Source organism: Humulus lupulus, chromosome 8 (assembly GCF_963169125.1).
Source record: "Humulus lupulus chromosome 8, drHumLupu1.1, whole genome shotgun sequence".
Lineage (NCBI taxonomy): Eukaryota > Viridiplantae > Streptophyta > Magnoliopsida > Rosales > Cannabaceae > Humulus > Humulus lupulus.
The window spans coordinates 18,254,404-18,272,418 of record NC_084800.1 but is presented as its reverse complement, the minus strand read 5'-3'; positions in this window follow the sequence as shown (position 1 = coordinate 18,272,418).

The following is an 18,015-nucleotide window of genomic DNA, read 5'->3' as shown; positions in this document are numbered from 1 at the left end:
TTGGACGGCCCTGGCCTTCAATTCCTTCGCCACTCTAAGCCCGATCAATAAGGCTTCATACTCGGCTTCGTTGTTGGACGCTACGAATCCGAACCGCAGCGCGGAGTAGAAATGATGTCCTTCTGGGGATATCAAAATGATCCCAGCTCCAGACCTGTTCTCGTTAGATGACTCATCCACGAATATTCTCCATAATTCCTGCACCGGTTCTCTTAAGGGCTCCTCCTGAAATCCAGTGCTTTCGGCCATGAAATCAGCCAGGGCTTGGCTTTTGATCGTAGTTCGGGGTACGTATAGTATCTCAAATTGGCTAAGCTCGACCACCCATTTCAACAGACGTCCCGATGTCTCAAGTTTCTGCAGCACCTGCCTTAAAGGCTGATCAGTCATGACGTGGATTGAATGGGATTGGAAATACGACCTAAGCTTCCTGGAGGGTGTAATAAGGTAGAACGCCATCTTTTCCATTAGAGGATATCGAGATTCTGATGCGAGAAGTCTTTTGCTTATATAATATACTGGCTTTTGATCTCGGTCCTCCTTCCGAACCAGCAAAGCGTTGGCCGCACTTTCTGTCACAGCTAAAGAAAGGAAAATGGGCTCCCCTGCCGTTGGCTTAGACAACACTAGTGGTTCGGCCAAATGTGTCTTTAGATCGAGGAAAGCCTGCTCGCACTCATCATTCCATTCAAACTTTTTGTTACCCCGGATCAGGTTGTAGAATGGCAAACACTTGTCAGTGGACTTAGAAGTAAACCGATTAAGGGCTGTCACTCTCCCTGTCAGACTTTGTACATCTTATGCGACTTGGGTGAAGGCATTTCTAGCAGTGATCTGATTTTTTCGGGGTTCGCCTCTATCCTCCTGGTGTTGACTATGAATCCCAAAAAATTTCCCAACGCCACTCCGAAAGTACATTTCTGGGGGTTTAACCTCATACTATACTTCCTTAGAATCCCAAAACATTCCTTCAGATCGAAGACATGGTTATGGACAGTTTTTGACTTGACCAACATATCATCAACATACACTTCCATGTTTTTCTCGATCTGATCAGCGAATATTCTGTTGACCAATCTCTGGTAGGTCGCCCCAGCGTTCTTCAGCCCGAAGGGCATGACTTTATAACAATACACGTTGGTTGGAGTCATGAAACTAGTATGCTCCTGGTCTGTGGTGTTCATAGCAATCTGGTTATATCCAGAGTATGCATCCATGAAGGACATGAGCTCGTGCTCTACGGTGGCATTCGCTAATTGATCAATTCTTGGTAAGGGGAAACAATCCTTGGGACAAGCTTTGTTCAAATCAGAGAAATCAATGCAGGTCTGCCATTTCCCATTTGGCTTTGGGACCAGGACAGGATTGGCGACCCAGATCAGGTAGTTAGCCTCGCGAATAAAACCACACTTCAAAAGTTGAGCTACTTCATCTTTCAGAGCCTCAGCTCGGGTTGTACCCAGACGCATCTGTTTCTGGGATTTCGCAGGCATGCTTTTGTCCAAGTTAAGGGTATGCATGATGACACTCGGACTGATCCCTACCATGTCTTCATGGGACCAAGCAAAAACATCGAGATTTTCTTGAAATTTTTTTACCAGCTTCGCCTTTCTTTCGACGTCAAGGTTTTTCCTGAGCTTAACCACCCTCGAGGCATCCTTGGGGTCGATGTTTACTTCTTCGAGGTCTTCAATAGCTTGGAGCTCGGATCTATCTTCGCCTATTCATGGATCAATATCATCGCACGAGGTGGTACCCCTGCCACTAACTTGCTGAGGTTCTTCTATCCCAGGATCAGCTCTGACTTCGTGGGATCCTCATCTCCATCCTGCACGGCCATAGTTTGCTTCCCGGGTTATGATTTTCCCTTCATAGAAATGCTATAGCATTCCCTGGTAGCGAGCTGATCACCTCGGACAGTACATATTCCCGTGGACGAAGGGAATTTGATCTCGAGGTGGCGAACAGAAGTCACGGCTTTGAATGCCGTTAGCGTGGGCCTACCCAAGATTGCATTGTATGCGGTTGGACAATCGAAGACCACAAACTCGAGCAGCTTGGAAACAGTTCATGGTCCCTCACCCAAGGTTATCACCAACTTGATCGTTCTGATAGCTGCCAAACCTTCACCGAAAAACCCATACAACATCATGGAGGTTGCCTTCAGCTCGGTCACAGACAATCCCATTTTCTCTAGTGTGGACCTGAATAGCAGGTTCACAGAACTCCCATTATCAACCAATGTCCGCCTAACTCTCCGATTGGCGAGCTGGTCGATTATGACCAGAGGGTCGTTATGAGGGAACTGGACATGAATAACATCTTCTTCAGTAAAACTGATTGGTTGTTTCTCCAATCGTTGTTGTTTAGACAAATGCTGCTCTGGGACGAACTCAACTCCATTGTGAGACCTCAGCTCATTGACATACCTCTTCTGGGCATTTTTGCTCGTGCCTGCCAGATGAGCGCCTCCAGAGATGGTGGTTATCTCTCCTCCTATTATCGGAGGAGGGGTTTCCTAGTTCACCTGGGCTCCGGTCTGATTTGCGAGAACTTCTGGAGTTGATTGAATATTTTGCCCAGCGAGTTGATTAGGGGTGATTCGATTCCGGGCATACTGAGCCAGAGGCCCAGCCCTGATGAACGTCTCGATCTCATCCTTCAAATGCCTGCAGTCATCGCTGTTGTGGCCAATGTCATTGTGGAATCGACAGAATTTTGAAGGGTCCCTCTTCGCCCTTTGATTTTTTAGAGGCTCCGGCTTCTTCCACAGAAGGCGGGCAGAATTTCCCAAGAAGATGCGTTCTCTGGTATCTGTGAAGTCGGTGTAGGTCGCATAGGTTGGTTTGAACTTCTCCAAGGGTTTATTCTTCTTTGAACCATTCTGGCCGCCCTCGCCATTTCCCTTCCTCTTGCTTCCTCCTCCTTGGTTATCCTGGGTAATGGTTTGAGTCGTAGCTGCAACGTCCATTACCTCTCCAATGGGCTGGGCATGGACTTGGCTGGTTCCTACAACCGAAGCTCGCGCCTCTTCCAGGTTGATCCACCTTTGAGCCCTGTTCAGGAACTCGTCCACGGTGCTGACGCCCTTTCTCTGGATTTCTTTCCATAGGTTGCCTCTAACAAGAATTCCTGTTCTCATCGCCATAAGCCTAGAGCTTTCATCCGCGTCTCTAGCTCGCGCAGCAATATTGGCAAACCTACTCAAATAAGCTTTCAAAGGTTCCCCAGGCTACTGCTTTACGTTTGCAAGGGAGTCTGCCTTTATCCGAGCTGCTTGGGAAGCCTGGAACGCCCTCTTGAATTCAGCGAAGAAACTCTTCCACGAGCTGATAGAATGCTTTTTGTATTGCTTGAACCATTTCCTAGCCGGTCTGACCAGAGTCGAAAGGAATACTAAGCATCTTAACTCGGGTCCGATGATATGGGCCATAATTAGGGTATTGAACATCCCCAAGTGGTCGGACGGATCTCCATCTCTGTCGAATTTTGATAAATGGGGCATCCTGAAACCTGGCGGGTATGGTGTTGCTGTGATGTTGGGGGCGAAAAGCTCGAGCTCGTCCCCTAAGTCATATTTGTCTTTTTCCTTTTCTGATAGGAGTCTTTTCATCAGTTCCTCCATCTGGGCCAGCCTCTCGAGGGTTGGATCCTTGGTTCCCTGGGGCTGTTCAACAACTCCTATTCGATCGTACGCATTTGACAGGTTATTGTCCCTCCAAGTTCGAGCTTGGTTCGGTGGGGCATTCCTGTTATTGTGTACTTCAAAAGGACTTCCCTCGTGGTGAGTGCCGCTGACTCCATCGCGAGCCGGATTAGTTCTTTGTGAGTTTAGGCGATCTCGCAAATCGGTATGTGGATCAACTCGAGGGTTTTGAACTGAATTCAGCTGATTCCTCAAATCTACATTGGTCCTACCACTTCGACGATCCTTCGTCTAATAGCTTCCATTAGAGAAACTCAGAGCTTGCAGTCGAGGATGAGGATCTGGGGCATTCCCGCGTGCTCGCGGGACATGAGTAGGGGTAGCGAGAGGAGGATTCCTCCTGCTATTTCCGTAGGCAGGAACCTCTTGAGCAGAACGAGGTGGGGATGGATGCCTTATCGGCGACGGAGGATGCCTAATCGGTGAAGCAATTCTCGTCCCATCAGGTCGGACCAAACTAACCCACGGTTGCTCTGCTCCACCATTTTTGGTTCCCTGTGCATGGCGATCTAATCGTGGTATAGGGAAGTCGGTTGGGACATGCCATCTTTGCGAGTTTGTCCTTGACCGTCTGCGTGGATTGCCATGGGCATTCGACGGTGGCACTGAACTCGGAGTTGAGGTTCTAATCGACTGGCTGACTCATTGGTGATCCCTGGGAAAGCCACTAAACGAGGTTTCTTAGCGATTGAGCGACACGGGAGTAGAACTTGGGGTTGAGGTTCTAACCGATCGGCTTGGCCTGGGTCAACTATCCCGGCAAGAATTATGAGTCTCGCCTTGCCTCTTTCTGACGTTAACGTCGGTTGCAAGAGGGGGTAGCCGAGCCAAGACTTCCTCGATTTGTAGATTTTCCTTGGCTAGATGGCTCCTTAACTACATGTTCTCCATCTTTATCGCACTCAAGTAATCCAGGTTCGGATTTGGCGATAGAGGTGCTGAACTTCCGGTGTCGTCGTAGCCCATTGGTTGCTTTCTCGACCATTGTTGAATCTTCGGGTTTTTTTCGTCGGAAACAGCAGTATGGTGAGCCTCCTGCCCACCATGCTGATCTGTTTCGTTACCGTGCCTTGAACGAGTGACCACTATGGTGAACTTTGTTATGAATCTTTTTCAATGGCACTAATTTGCAGCTCTTAATGAAAGCACCAAACTGTTGACGCAGTTTTTCACCAACAGTGTATTACGTAATTAGCTGGAATCAACTAGTTCTTAAGGATAAACCGTAATAAGAATAATAGCTCTTAAGGATGCTTAGAATGATATAGTAAGAACACTCGTTCATTTTTTATGTGGTTCGAAGGCTAAAATCTCCCTAGTCCACGAGTCGATATTATTACTCTATATCTCTCTATATTTTGACAGAGTATTTTCATTACACAGAAAAAACCATCCCCCTTTTCTATCCCAAGTCTTGGTATTTATAGAAGAACTATCCCAAGATAGGTGTAGAGGATATCACGTGAATACCCATCATTATTTGTGATCTGTCCTGCACAAATAATGAATATTACAATATATATTAAGGTATGGTCTAATCATTAGGTAAAATTGATCATGGGTCGTCTGGCATAATCGGACATGTGATGTCTGATCACGCACGTTTATATTACGTGTCTGAGAATTTAGGGATAAACAGACATGTGATGTCTGATCATGCATGTTTATATATAACGTATCCAGCTTAATAAACTCTTGGACATGGCAGGTTGTCAGAGTACTACGACCTGAATATAACGCCAACTCGTGCCCAGGATGCTGTATTTTATATCCATCTCCAACTCGTGCCTTAATGCTTTGTATTCCTCAGCTTGTGTTATTACCTGGGGAGTCGCACTGCCTTCGCAGAGGAAATATCAACTTGTGGGCCCCTTAGAACTGTTCTTAGCTGGCAGCTGCATAAAAGACCAGGGCTGAATATCAAGGCGTACAAATATCATTATCATTATAATTCAAATCTTAACTGTATCGACTAGTTATAATATATATACAATAATATATATTATATAATATAGGGATAATGGCGGCAAAAATACCAAATATTTTCAAATACTTTCACTTATATACTAATTCTTTTTTTTCGGTGGCAAAAATATCAAATCTTTGTTAATATTTTCACTTAAGTACCAATTCATTTATTTTAGCGGCAATAATACCAAATCTTTATTAATAGTTGCACTTAAGTACCAATTCTTTTTTTTTTGCCACAACAATAATACCAAATATTTGCTAATTTTAAAAGATAATTATTTCAAATAGTCCTTGAATAATTTTTAAAATGTATAAAATCAATTTTAAATTATTAAAATCTAAAAAATTAAATGGAAAAATAGAAAGAATTGTAAAAAATTAAATTTATATTTAAGGGTAAATATCAGTAGAGATTTTGTATTATTGTTGTAAATATTCCTTATATTATTTAGAACAAATATATAAAATCAATTTTAATTTATAAAAGCATATAAAAAAACTAATAAAAATTAAAGGAATTTAAAATTTAGAAAAAAAAAATTGAATATATGTTTAAGTGTCAGTATTAGTAGAGATTTAATATTATTGTCACATATATATTCCTTAAATAATTTTTATAAAATATAGAGATATTTACGACATAAATACCTTATGTTTTTGGGTTTATACTGTTAGGAAAAAATAGATTGCCTCAATGGAAATAGGTAAGAATATTACAACTCTAGAAAATATATTACAAATAAATATAGATTGATTAAATAAGGTTACAACTCCATGACTGAAAGTACAAATAAATATAGAGAAAGAAGAAGAAGATAATTGAAATAGAAAATACAACTTTTGACAAAAAGATACAAGTAAACTTGAAGTAGTAGAAAGAAAGATGTAGATGAGATTACAACTCTTGAGCAAAGATATAAGTAAATATAACAAGAATGATAAGAAGAAAAAACAATAGAAGAAAATAAGAACAAGAACAAAATAATAAGATACTCTCACTCACATAACCAAAGTGAAGAGTGTTGGGGATCACCAACTTGAACAAGGTTTGAAACCTTTGTCCAAAAGCTTATTTCCCCCTAACTCAAGCACTAAGGGATCTCTCTTAGATATTGGAAATGATTTATGGAATTATCAAGCCTCAAGGTGTTTCTAGCCAAGTGCTCTAATGGATAGAAATGTTGTGTCTTTCAAGTGAGATATAGGCTCCTATTTATAGAGTTTAGAGACACCATTTGAATTTCAAATTCCACCAACCCCCATGGCTGTTACCAATGTTTAATTGGATTAATATAGAATTAAAAATGAGATTTGGGAATTATTTGAATTTTTTGAGCCGTTCAACAAAGATTGAAAAAACTGAAAAAAATGGTCAGTTTTTGGCCTGTGGCTGCGGCCAGAGACATTAGTGGCCACGGCCACTACTCTCTGTCCCACTGGCCGCTACCACCAACATTCAGTGGCCGCGACCACTGACCATTTTAAGCACAAAATTTTGTGTTTTTTTTTCCAAACGGTTCCAAACCTTCCCAAATGATTTCGTAACCCCCAAAACATATTATTGGGGTTAAAATCATATCTCTAACAGCCATTTCTCAAATGGCTTTATGAAATTCATCTCAATATTGTGTAACACCAAATTTACACAATAAATGGCACTATTTGGAAGTTACAAATTTGTAACACCAAATATGTTACATTATTTGGATATATCTCATATATCTAAATATTGTAACTCTCTATTATATGTTACAATATGTGAGACTCTTTGTCACATTTATTTAATCTAATACATTATATTATAATATAATATAATATTATAATATAATATAATATAATATTACATTATATTATAAAATAATATAACATATACACTTATATACCTAATTTTTTTTTCGACGGCAAAAATACCGAACGTTATATTTTTGTTACATCCGTCACTACATCTCCGTTAAATATAGTACACATGGATAAAAATGCCACGTGTCAACATATTAGTGGTCAACCTTATCTTTTCTTAAAAAACACTTATTAATTGATAAAAGAATAAGAAAAATAATAAAAAAATATATGTAATTAATTAAAATCAATTAATCAATAAAAATAAAAACTAAAACAAAAATCTAATTAATTAAAAACGATATCTAAACTTTCTTCTTTCCTTTTTACTCTCCTTCGTCATGTTAATTCCCATTACCAGATAATAACAACCATCATCTTCATCAACAACAAATTTCCAACAAAGTAACAAACCAGATTTAAAGCAACAATCATCTACCTATTTTTTACCCAATAGATATGTTCAACCTTGTAGATCTGAAGTAAATAACCAACAAGAAATTTCAGTAACAATCATCTACCTGTTGTCGTCCTTGAACCCTAGCCCAGCCCCGTTGTTGTCATCCTTGAAGCCTAGCCTTTCATCACCATTGTAGTCCTTGAAGCCCAACCATCGTTGTCCCTGAAATCCAGCCCCATCGTGGTCTTCCCTAAAGCCCAGCCCCGCCGTCGTGGATCGGCCATGGGCGCAAATGCAGGAGGTTGAGGTGCCGGAGGTGAAGTGAAAGTCAAAGAGAGGGGTCAAGGTTGTCACGATTGAACAAGAGAGGACATTTTTGGGGTTTAATCTTTTGGGTTTGGGTGATGTGAAGAGACCACAAAGAAAAGAAGAAGAAGAAGAAGTCGGGCTGGAGTAAACACTCGAGCTGGAGTCGAGTTGTCCATCCCCTTTTGCTCATCCATCTCTCGACTTGGGCAATCCTTTATGATATGCCCAACCATTCCACATAAGAAACATGTCTTTGGTCTACACCCCTTTAAATGACGTCTTTTGCATTGAGCACAAACTGGATAAGTCTTCCAACTCTCCTTCTTGCTTGCTCCAATAAGTGGAGGTACCACTATCTGAGCTTCGTGCTCCCTAGCATTCTTCTTCCCATTTCTTATGCTCTCAACAGCAAGAGCCTTTTCTACCACCTGAGCATAGGTAGAGATTTCATGCACTGGGGAAACCCTAATGCCTTGAGCTATTCCAGGATTCAATCCTTGGATAAACCTTTCCTTCCGAGCTACATCTGTGGGTACCATGTCAAAAGCAAACTTGGCCAACCCATCAAATCTGTTAACATACTCGGTTACTGATGCCTCTCCCTGAACAAGATTCAGAAACTCATTCATCTTAACAATCTTGGCTGCATCACAGTAATACTTTTCATTGAACAGCTACCCAAACTCTTTCCAGTCCATTACAGCTGTATCTTGTGTCTGGAATACTACTTCCAACCACGTCCGGGCATCATCCCACAGTACACATGTAGCACAGATCACCCTATTGTGACCCACCAGCCCCATACTGTAAAGAATGGAACTGATCATGCCCATCCATTGCTCAGCTCTGAATGGATCTAGGCCTCCCTCGAAGACTAGAGGGTAATACTCCTGAAATCTTCCACAGAGAAATTCCTATCTGCTCTCAACGCTAGGCTGAGCCAAAACTGGTGCCACTCCTGGCACAACAAAGGAAGAGGTGTTTCTCGACAGGTTCTACTGTTGCTTCAAACACCTAATCTCTTCCTCATGCCTCTGCAATCTTGATTGCAAATCTGTAAACATCTGCTGAAACTTCATAGGAGCAGATGAAGAACTAATACCCTGGCTGTAACTCCCAGCCTCTGTATAACCACCACCAGGCCTCATTATCTGCCTTGGATATAAACCTGTTGATTGAATCTGCAGTCAATAACTTGACCCATTAATCATGATGAGCATATCAAGAGCTTTCCTCACGGGAACAATCTTACCACACCACAATCACAAACCACTTGCAGTGCTAAAAACATGCCCATGGCATTCATACATCAATCATAATCCCTGCTCTTCCAACATTCATACCATGCCTCCAACTCCAGCATGCAGATATCATAATTATATATATATTCATGGAGCAGGTAATCATATGATCACAATCATACATATATTCACGGAGCATATAATCATATAGTCAAGAGCCAGGCTCTATCAGAATCTCATGCTCCCTAATACAATGTGCAGGTAAAGCATTTACATTCTATTTAAGCAGTTAAGCACATAACTACAGAAATAGTTACCATTTCCTGAGTGAAGCTATCTTCAGTGACGAGTGTACATGCCCAGCTTTTCTTCAGGAACCATAAACCTTGGGTCGCTCTGACCAAGTTGTAACACCCTAAACTCCAGGGACCGTTACGGTGCACATTGCAAACAGTGCTAAACTCGCTAATCGAGTCATTTGGCCATAAACGTGTAACTAATTATGATTGGCGGTTTAGGGATTAAAAACTTTGGTTAAGATATAACGTTTCATTAGAATGTTTACTATATACATTGGGATCCCAAAAATATAATTTAAAGGTTTATTACAACAAGATATTTACAACCAGCCGATCTAAGCGGAAAAACTGGGTTTAACCCTAGTTCATCTCCTTCCAACCTCGGCCGTGGCGGTCGAGCAGCTGCATATGTACACATCATCACCTAAGCTCGCCAACTCAAGGATGGTCCAGCTTTCTTTTGCCTTTACCTGCACCACATAGCACCCGTGAGCCGAATCCCAGCAAGAAAACTCAATATGCTCATGAATAGTCTTATTGTGACATCAAATCATAAGGCACACGCCTAGCAAATACAACTCTACTTAAGCAGGAAAATGAGTTCACGTAATGATGAATATACAACATCAACCGATGATCAAAATAATCATCCCAGGCTATAAGCCCCTAAGGTGGGTTGTAGTAGAAGAGTGACAGTTGTAATAGTCACTAAGGTGGGTTCCGTTCCCAATAGCCATGTGACGATAGGGTCACCGAGGCTTATAGATAAGTGATCATTTCACTAGCTTAAACAAGTATGTGCTCGATGAACTAGTCACCAATATAACCTATCGCATAACCATAGAGACACAACCATGGGATTCCGTTGCCTAGCCACGTGACAACAGTCACCTAGGCCTTTGGCCCTAGCTCTGAGTAACTTGCCTAGACTAGTCAAGCGGTTATAATTTTCATCGACCTTAGGGTTGGTCCAACATACATGCTCCCAGAGTCATTCAACGTTGATATCGATTAGATCTAATCTTTTATTGGCCCTGCGTTCATGACGCTTATGTCGTTTCTGGCTCCCAGGTCGGTAACACACGACCAGTGCCGAATCTGAATGATCAGGGCCATGCACAAGTAAGCAATGCTACCAAACATATATCATATGTCAAATATCCGAATACAGGGCATTCAGCATGCTTACTTAACAATTTCTAGCATAATTAGGATCATGCATAAACACAGAGACTCAAGCTCTGAACAATCTCATATTCAATATTCATAGCATGCCCTAATCACATATTTCTCGTGCAACGCATGCATCACATTTAATCACTTGACATGCCTCAACAATAACCATGCATGTCATCTTTAATCATCCAACATGCATCAAGAATAACCATGCATGTCATATTTAATCATCCAACATGCATCAAGAATAACCATGCATGTCATATACATAGGGTGCAGTTTTCTTACCTTTGGTCCAAGCACAGGTTACCAATAAATGAGCCACAAGCACGATCCCAATTCCAAGCCTCTAGTGATAACCTAGTCACAACCACAAACGGTGATCCAATGAGTTCAAGTTCTAAAACCAATCCCAGAACCAAGACCTAGCCTCCAAGACATCAAACCCCACTAATCCGGGTAGTAGGAATGGTCCCGAGGCCTAAGGTTTGAGTTCCCAAGCTCAAAACACTCAAATGACCTCAAAACCCTGCCTGAGTCGCGGCCTTAGCACCTTGAACCGCGGCCCCCAGCCACACCAGGAGCAAGGGCTACGGCGCCCACTAATCAGTGCCGCGGTGCCCAGCACAGGCCAAAAGCCTCCACCAGCTTCTTCGAACTTGGGCCGCGGCCCCACCTGGGAAAACTGCCATAACCTCGATTTTAACCTTTTAAAACCTCCCAAAAACATATCCAAACATCTCCAAACTCACAAATCAAAGTTCCCAAACATCCCCATGCTCCAAAACCAACAAAACCCAAGCCTTAAATCTAACGAAAACTCATCAAAACACAAAGTCTAATTCAAGCTTAAAAACTTAAAACTTTAATTACCTCCAATTGAGTTGTTCCCAACTAAATCCTTCGGCTAATAAGCTTCTAATCTCCCCTAGGATTTCTATGCCTTGATCCTCGCTTAAATCTGAGTCCTAGAACTCAAGTTACCTTCGAAAATACGATCGGGAGACAAAAATGGAATTTAGAGGGAGAGAGAACGTACAGAACGCTCTTTTTATTTCTTAAAAGGTTACTTCAAGCTTAAGTAGCCTCAAACAAAACCTAACGCTCGGGGTCCCGAAAACACTCCCGGAGACAAAATAGTCAAAACCTCCAGAATTTCCCCTTGATCTTACTAACTCCCAATTTATCACCAAATATTTATTTCCATTACCCAATAACTCGGTAATGCTCTAAATACCCCTTGACTCACTCCGAGTCAAAAATAAACCCCGTTGTGACTTTCCAACTAGCTTACCTCCTAGGATCGTCTCGTGCTGGGTAACCCTGGCAAAACCAAATAATAATGAAGCACCACACACATATCACATATATGCCAAATATGCCCAAAATGGCCAAAATATCAAAATCACCCAATTACTCAAAAATGGGTTCACATGCATATTTAAACACCTAAACATGCATATAATCATTTAATAACACAATAAACCAATTATGGCCCTCCCTGCCTCCTAATCAAGGTCTTAAACATTATTAGGAAATTTGGGGCATTACAGAATTGGATTCTGAAACCTTGAAGACGACGCTGATTGTGTTACAAGATGAGTTAGTGTAACGCCCTAAACCCTAGGGACCGTTACGGTGCACATTTTAAACAATGCTAAACTCGCTAATCGAGCCCTTTGGCCATAATCGTATAACTAAGTATGATTAGCAGTTTAGGATTAAACATTTTGGTTAAGATAGAACGTTTCACTAAAATATTTATTGTATACATTGGGATCCCAAAAATATAATTTAAAGGTTCATTACAAGAAAATATTTACAACCAGCCGATCTAAGCGGAAAAACAGGGTTTAGCCCTAGCTCTTCTTTCAACCCTCAGCCATGGCGGTCGAGCAGCCGCATATGTACACATCGTCACCTAAGCTCTCCAACTCAAGGATGGTCCAACTTTCTTTTTGCCTTTACGTGCACCACATAGCACCCATGAGCCGAAGCCCAGCAAGAAAACTCAATATGTTCATGATCAGTAATATCATGCCATCAAATCATAAAGTGCATGCCTAGCTGTTGGGGTTTTATGCCCTAATTAAAACCCAAATTCTTTGTAATCTCATTTTATTATCAATAAAATAATAGAAATCATTTTTTGACTTGGTCAATCACTTTGCTTACATGTTTTATTTTCATGATTATTTGTTTAATATAAACTTCTATTAAATCCTGAGCATATAGCTAATCTTATTTATAGTGATGTAATCACAGTGGAATATAAATATGATTATATGTTCAAAAATAAGTTAGTCCTAAGATTAGTCAGTGCACCGGATTTACACTGACTTGCCAATCTACGATATGATCTACTTACACATTACAGTGTTATGTTCTTTCCAGAACATTAGCAAAGTAGATAAGATCGGATGTATTTGTTACATCGGACAGGACCGATATTGACAGTTGATAAGATAAGTAAACATACCGTTATTATCTATTCTAGTCATATCATATAGTTGACCATAGGTCAATTCAATCTCAATTCTGAGTGGTTAGTATTCTAACTGATTGTATTATTTGAGTTCTTTGACTTGTTCGTTACCAGCTTACCCTACGGACTAGCCCATACTTACATCTTGGGAACTCGGTAGTATAATTGAGTGGGAGTGTTAATCATAGATATGAACATCTATAGCTTCTGATGAAGAAGTGAAACGATGGTTTCCTTTTAGTTTGGTTCAAGGTGTTAAATGATAGAGATCTCATTTCAGTAATTAAATTAGTTTACTGAAATATCATTTACAAGGAACTAAGTGTTTTAAGGATAAAATACAATGAGGGGTAAAACGGTATTTTAGTCCTATCTCATTGTAGACCGTCTATAGAGGATTGAGTGACAATTATGGTTGTAACAATGGATAATTAATAGTGTATCTATATTTGTTATAGAGCGTTCTATGAATTCAAGAGTGCAATTCCAAGTCTATAGTGGAGTCACAAGGAATTAATAAGTTAGTAAATTTATTTGTTAAATTTATGATAACTTATTGGAGCTTGATTTCATAGGCCCATGGTCCCCATTGTACCTTGGATAAAATCATCTAGATAGTCTCAATTAATTGATTTAATCATCAATTAGAATTATCAAAGTTGACCAGGTCAATTTTGGATAGTTTCACAGAGTTGTGTAATTTTGAGAAGAAAAGAGAAATTATGGCAGATTTATTAATTAAGATAAATTGGTATCTAAATTAATAAATAAGTTTAAATCAAGGTTCAAATTATAAATAATTAATTTGATAAAGGATTTAAATAATTATTTAATTAATTAAATCAATAGAAAATAATACAGGCCTTGATTTTAAGTCCAATGAGCTTATAATCAAATGGGAAATTTCACGGGCCTATAGCCCATGATAATTTCGACCTAGGGCTTCAAAATGGCTGTTATTTTATTGATTTTTTAATTAAATTAAATGGCCTAATTGAGTCTATAAAAGGAGTGCTTAGAGAGAAGATTTTTGAGACGACAGATAAGTCACAAGTCAGATTTTCTGATAGTTTTATATTCTCTCTAAACACAAGTCCTTTTCTAAGCCACTTTGTTATTTTCTCTTCTTCTCTCTATATCTATCTCATGTGTTGAGAATTGCCCACACTAGTCTAGGTGGTTCTAAGGATACATTGGAAGATCGTGAAGAAAATAGAAGATCGGTTCAGTTTCTTGGTAATACTCTGCGACAGAGAGGATACAAGAGTTAGAGAAACTGAAGGAAGGACTCTTTAATTCCGCTGCGTATACTGTAAGTATGATATTATTTGTTTCTCTTTGAATTCAATTTTAGAAACATGTTTTAGGCTATCTCGTATTAATTTGTTTAATATTAGATATACATGAAAATAAATAAAGATCCTGTATAAGCTTTTTCCAACACTAGCAATAATAGCCTTAATCACGCATACAAATAAGTTTTGATAATGATGGGTATCCAGGATAAGGAATCATGCCCTCCTGAATAGATGACTATCAAGTCAATCCTAATCAGATAAGTGATTTCACACTCGTGGTTCCGATAACCATGTTGGGCTTATAGCCCTAAATAGAATAGTGACAGTTGTAAAAGTCACTAAGGTGGGTTCCGTTCCACTAACCCCGTGACGATATGATCACCTGGGCTTTACAAATAAGTGATCATGCCACTAGCTTAAGCAAAATAAGTGATTGATAAGCAAATCACCAATGCAAACCAACCGAGTGACCATAGAGTCACTACTGTGGGTACCGCTCCCTTAGCCATGTGACGATAAGGTCACCTGGACCTTTGGCCCTGGCTCTGAGTAACTAGTCACAGACTAGACAAGCGCTTTTAGTTTTCATCGAACTTAGGGTCGGTCCGGCATTAATGCTCATAATGAGTCATTCAATGCAGATGTCGATTAGATCTAATCTTTTATTGGCTCTGTGTTCATGACGCTTATGCCGTTTCTGACTCTTAGTTCAGTAACACACGACCAGTGCCAATTCTAATTAGTCAGTGTCATACGCAAGTAAGCAATGCTACAAGGCATATATCATATGTCAAATATCTGAATATAGGACATTCAGCATGCGTACTTAACAATCGCTAGCATAATTAGGATCATGCACAAACACAAAAACTCAAGCTCTGATCAATCTCATAATTGGCATTCATGACATGCCCTAACCACATGTTTCTCGTGCATCGCATGCATCACATTTAAACACTCAACATGCCTCAATAATAGCCACGCATGTCATATATATAGGGTGCAGTTTTCTTACCTTTGGTCCAAGCACAAGTTACCAATAAACGAGCCACAAGCACGATCCTGATTCCAAGCCCCTAGTGATAACCTAGTCACAACCATAATATAAAACCCCATCAAAATGAGAAATAAAAGGTTCCCGGACCAAGACCTAGCCTCCGAGACATCGAATCTTACTAAACCGAGTAGTAGGAACGATCCCGAGGCCTAAGGTTTAAGTTCCCATGATTGAAACATCAATTTGGCCACAAATGGCCTCAAGCGCCGCGACCCTCAGGCTTTTCAGCAACCTCCACCTTCTTCATCGAGCGTGGGCCACGACGCCCAAGAACAGGGCCGCGACCCAATCACGAACCAGCCATTTTTCCTCGTTTTCTCCATTTAAAAACCTTCCAAAAACCTATCCAAACATCCCAAAATCAAAGTTCCCAAACATCCCCATGATCCAAAACCAACAAAACCCAAGCTTCAATTCATTCAAAAACTCATCAAAACACAAAATCTAATTCAAGCTTAAAAACTTTAAAACCTTAGAACTTAAAACTTGAATTACCTCTGATTGAGTTGTTTCCAACTAAATCCTCAGGCTAATAAGCTTCTAATCTTCCCTAGGATCGCTATGCCTCGATCCTCATTTGAATCCGAGTCCTAGAACTCAAGTTTCCTTCGAAAATGCGATCGGGAGACGAAAGTGGAACTTAGAGGGAGAGAGAACTTACTGAACGTTCTTTTTATTTCTTAAAAGGTTACTTCAAGCATAAGTAGCCTTAAACAAATCCTAATGCTCGGGGTCCCAAAAACGTCCCCGGGGACAAAATAGTCAAAACCACCAGAATTTCCCCCTGATCTTATTAACTCCAAATTTATCATCAAATACTTATTCCCATTACAATAACTCGGTAATGCTAAATACCCCTTGACTCACTCCGAGTCAAGTATAAATCCCGTTGTGACTATTCCACTAACTTACCTCCTAGGACCGTCTCTCTAAGTAACCCTAGCATAACCAAATAATAATAAAGCACCACACACATATCACATATATGCTAAATATGCCTGAAATGGCCAAAATATGAAAATCACCCAATTAATCAGAAATGGGTTCACATGCATATTTAATACACCTAAACATGCATATAATCATTTAATAGCATAATAAATCAATTATGGCCCTCCCGGCCTTCGAATCAAGGTCCTAAACCTTATTAGGAAATTTGGGGCATTACAGTTAGCCAATCTGAAGGCTAATCAGGAAAATGTGGCCGAAATGATGGCGTTGCAGCAGAGAGAAATTGATAGGGAATGCCAAGAATTTAATGAGAGGCAGGCCAATATGGACCGCCGACAGAGGGAGGCCACTGCATCTCTAGAGGCAGACATTCAGTTGGTCCGAGGACAGCCTGCACCTGCCTCCCAACCGAATCAGCCACCCAGTGTACCACCACAACAAGGTCCACATTCAGGTCAACCACAACATCACCACATTCTGCCTCAAACGGCAAGTCCCCAGAGGCTGGAGCAACCCCCTGCTGCTCAACAGGATATTCCATTTCAAGATCCTGAGCAGCAGGCACCTTCTCGTGCTAGTCGAGGCAATCCCCAGCAGCAAAGGCATAATAGGGTTGGGCAGCTTCCCCGAAGCCCTAGATGCCAGACTGCTGAGGAGCCAAACCCACCGAGCAGGGGACAATGTCTTTCTACTTGAAGAAGGCATGTTGAATCAGGTTCTGCGGTCAAGGGCCCCCCACGACATAATAATGCATGGGGACCTACCGACCAACACAAGCCTCTACCTGATGGTTGAGACATGCCAGCAAGGGGAGGGGGAAATAATGCGATCTCCAGGTTGCACCATAGTCGATCGCACTTTAGAGATGGCCATGACTATAATGAGGCAGATTCCGGCAGGGGAAATGTTGGTCGAAGGCAAGAAGAGAGGGGAAGGGAGCAGAACCCTCCACCAAGAGAGAACTGACCAACAAGTCATAATGCTGGGGGGCAACCTAGACAACCCAACGTCTTTGATCGGCTGGGCGCTAGTGAGCAAACGCGTAGGGATGAGGATTTGAGGGATGTTCTCAATGACAGAAGAGGAAGGCACGACGAGTATGCCCCTCCAGCGCCGGCCACCCCAATAATACCAGACGCTGTACAGGCCTAGCTCGATGTGTTGAATCAGGCCGTCCAATAGCTAGTGGGGAGTCGAACATCCCACATTGAGTAAGACCGGAGAAGAGGTATTCCGTTTGTGCAAAGAATACCAATGGCCAAGACTCCAAAAAAATTTAAGAT